This window comes from Salmo trutta, chromosome 23, assembly GCF_901001165.1.
Source record: "Salmo trutta chromosome 23, fSalTru1.1, whole genome shotgun sequence".
NCBI classification, from domain to species: domain Eukaryota; kingdom Metazoa; phylum Chordata; class Actinopteri; order Salmoniformes; family Salmonidae; genus Salmo; species Salmo trutta.
In genome coordinates, this window is record NC_042979.1 from 32,641,406 (window position 1) to 32,645,111 (window position 3,706).

Consider the following 3,706-nt stretch of genomic DNA (forward strand, 5'->3'; position numbering starts at 1 on the left):
TTCAATTATATTCTTTGGACCAGACTAAAATAAGTAATGGATTTATTGTGATGTATAAATTGATTTATTAGAAAATGTAGATGTTCCAAAGGCTCGCATCAGCAGCATATAGGCACAGAGGCCTGGAGATGCAAAAATTATTTATGTTAATTAACATTTAATTAGCATAAAACTGGCACTCTTTTGCATGACAATAACTGCCTGACAGAATTACTTGACCCCCACAGCCCTAGCCCTCCCCAACAACTTCTAGAACCAAATCAGAATGGCCATAATGTGTTAGCATTCTAGAAATCATTGGGGAGAGAGCCAAATACAGACTCATCTCGGAGAAGAAACATCAGTTGGCCGGAGCGATGTGGATAGGCAGCCAGGCAAGGGGGTCAGCTTACCTGAGCGATGAAGTCCACTGCTGTAGAGTGCCTCCCACCAGCACCATCTGCGAAAACAGAACACACCAGTGACAAAGATTAGATAAACAATACATGCAGTGCAAAGACTCACATACAATCAAATGTATTTATAAAGCCCTTTTAACAGTTGTCACATGCACACTTTAAAATACTTGTGTATCAGCTAAGATAAGCATGAGAGCTAGAGGAAAATGAGGACAGACAACCATGCTGTTACACATACTATCTACAATACATATAATCAAAAGTATGTTGACACCCCTTCAAATTAGTGGAGTCAGCTATTTCAGCCATCCCCGTTGCTGACAGGTGTATAAAATCAAGCACAAAGCCATGCAATCTCCATAGACAAACATTGGCAGTAGAATGGCCTTACTGAAGAGCTCACTGACTTTCAAAGTGGCACCGTCATAGGATGCCACCTTTCCAACAAGTCAGTTTGTCAAATTTCTGCCCTGCTAGAGCTGCCCCGGTCAACTGTCAGCGCTGTTATTGTGAAGTGGAAACGTCTAGGAGTAACATCGGCTCAACCGCGAAGTGGTAGGAACCCACAAGCTCACTGAAAGGGACCGCCGAGTGCTGAAGCATATAAAAATCATCTGTCTGTTGCAACACTTACTACCGTGTTCCAAACTGCCTCTGGAAGCAACGTCAGCACAAGAACGGTTCGCCAGGAGCATCATGAAATGGGTTTCCATGGCCGAGCAGCCACACACAAGCCTAAGATCACCATGCGCAATGCCAAGCATCAGCTGGAGTGGTGTAAAGCTCGCCGCCATTGGACTCTGGAGCAGTGGAAACACATTCTCTGGAGTGATCAATCACACTTCACCATTTTTTTATTTTACCAGGCAAGTCAGTTAAGAACAAATTCTTATTTACAAGGACAGCCTAGGGTTAACTGCCTTGTTCAGGGGCAGAATAACAGATGTTTACCTTGTCAGCTCTGGGATTCGATCTAGCAACCTTCGGTTACTGGCCCAACACTAAACACTAGGCTACCTGCAGCCTCTGGCCGTCCGATGGACAAATCTTAACGCTACAGCATACAAAGACATTCTAGACGATTCTGTGCTTCCAACTGTGTGGCAACAGTTTGGGAAATGCCCTTTCCTGTTTCAGCATGACAATGCCCCCGTGCACAAGGCAAGATCAATACAGAAATGTTTTGGAACACTTGACTCTCCTGCACAGAGCCCTGACCTCAATTATTTGTCACTGATACGAAAGATAAGGTCCTTATGCTTCCAAAACCCTACCGCAAGCGGTGTGTTAGCTAATGTTCAGACCGAGCGTCTGGGCTCTGAACAAAACTCCCCCGTACAGAAGATGACTCTTATGCAAAATGTAATGGAACTGAGAGTCATGATCAAGGGCTAGATACTAACTAGCTATAGCTAACCTTCCCCCTTTTAAAGGGTAGGTAGCGTAAACATAACCACATTTAACATATGGATTTGTAATTACATGCTAGCACAGCTAGTAAATAACGTTACTACTGAGGCTGGGAACTAGCTAGGTAGCACCAGAAATGGTGCATTGTGGGTAGTCCTGAAGATATCCGGAAATAAGTTAATACATATGTAAAAACACAACTATGTTTGTAGTTATAGGGAACCCTACCTACAACTAAGTTACTAAGTCTTTGACCAGACTGTGTTGTTGCTTTGAGTAAAAACACCTGCTTCCTACCCTTTAGGAAGACTGGATTTCTGTTAGTTAAGACTGGTAAAGTAAACTGACAACATCCAGTAGCTATAAATGTAACATTAGCTATACCTAGCTTAAGCATTTTGACCACTCATCTGTCAATAAGTATATAATCTGACCACAGATGAAGAGAGAGGGATATCAAGAACTTCCAACGCTACTTCATGCTTCTCATCCATACGGTACTGTTTTGTCTTGAGCTGAACATTTCAAAACGTGTTATTTTGCCATACTTCCCTTCCCCTTCAAATTCTATCGTTAAGACGTTTCCCATTTTAACCAATCCAAACTTTCAGTTTGAACTTTAACCTACTGTACGTCATTGGCGTCCGCTGATGGAGGCAACAATAACATTGTTCGTTTTCGAGACAAGGACGAAAGTAAGTAGACAACTAACTACAATCAGAAACCGAATAGGTAGTTGTTTCATAGCATATACCAAAACGATCTGGTTTAAATTCTAAAATGTTTTGTTGACTTCCTGGATTGAGGCGGTCAATAACTCGATGTCATTGGCTCACACCAATGATATGGAAGGTTTAGGCAATGCATTCTGGGCCTTTTCGTAGATATAACGAATAAATTAATATAACTACTGATTTGGATTTAGAAAAACATTGCACGTATTAGAAAATAGTATATTCTATAACTGTTATTGTATATTTAGCCATATTGGTAGATTACATTTAAGCAACCCTAGACAATACGTTTATACTCTAGCGGTCACATATATAGAGGTCATTTAATAATCACGGTTTGTGTTGTATGAAAGGAGAGAAGGTTAGCACTCCCCTTGACAAGGATGGAAGAGGTCCTAGTGGCCTTCAACACACATATGGTTAAGGCATTGTCACTTACTTCGTGGCATCTTCAACCAAGTTTTTTTTTTAAATGTACATCCTCACAGAAATATATACTATTTTTCTTAGAACGTTAAGAATTATGAGACATCCTGACCGGGAAAATGAAACAGGACAGTTATTTCATTGGCTGTTTTGATTGAAGAATGATCACTATTGCATTCATATTCACCAGAATAAGTAACTAGTTATGCCCCCTAGCGTAACCAACAGACAACAGCATGTAACGCAGTGACAGATGAGAATGCTGCGTACATCGTGAAATCTTTGTGTAGGTTTTTTCAATTACCAGAAGAGGGCAGTCATGTTCTACCAAAGATAGAAGAGCTAAGACTTCCTACTTCAATCCATCATCCTTCAAAAAGGTATGCCTGGCTTGTAAGCATGTGAAGTAAAGATGTGTTTTCAATAAGCTTCACCTGAACATTCCTTGAATGAGAAGAGATCTTGATAGGCCATAGACTTACTATGCTGGTGAATATGAGACATACAGTAGCTTATTGTTGACAAAGTCCCCCATACTTTTCCCTGAGCCCGACTCAAAAATGCTGTGAGGCTGATTGGGGCAGCAGACCTCCAGAGATCCATCCACCCTTTCTTCCTCCGTGAAAGCCATCAGGAATCTCTGCCCAGGCCACAGCAGTCCACCTCAGTGTGCATGTGTGTGTGTGTGTGTGTGTGTCTGGGGCTACTGCATTAGGCAGGCAGACTGGTGAGATAGGG

General features: G+C 41.7%; 1 long non-coding RNA gene and 1 other non-coding gene across 2 annotated transcripts; one reads left to right on the forward strand and one right to left on the reverse strand.

Annotated features, from left to right (window-relative positions):
• On the reverse strand, nt 1-2,576 carry LOC115160241 (uncharacterized). Its single transcript, XR_003869049.1, has 3 exons — nt 2,243-2,576; nt 393-439; nt 1-122 (listed from the first exon to the last, which is right to left on the reverse strand). It is a non-coding gene; the product is annotated as an uncharacterized LOC115160241 (long non-coding RNA).
• A 305-nt stretch (nt 2,577-2,881) lies between these two features.
• LOC115160328 (U6atac minor spliceosomal RNA) lies at nt 2,882-3,009 on the forward strand. Its single transcript, XR_003869082.1, has one exon. It is a non-coding gene; the product is annotated as a U6atac minor spliceosomal RNA (small nuclear RNA).
• The last annotated feature ends 697 nt before the right edge of the window (nt 3,010-3,706 follow it).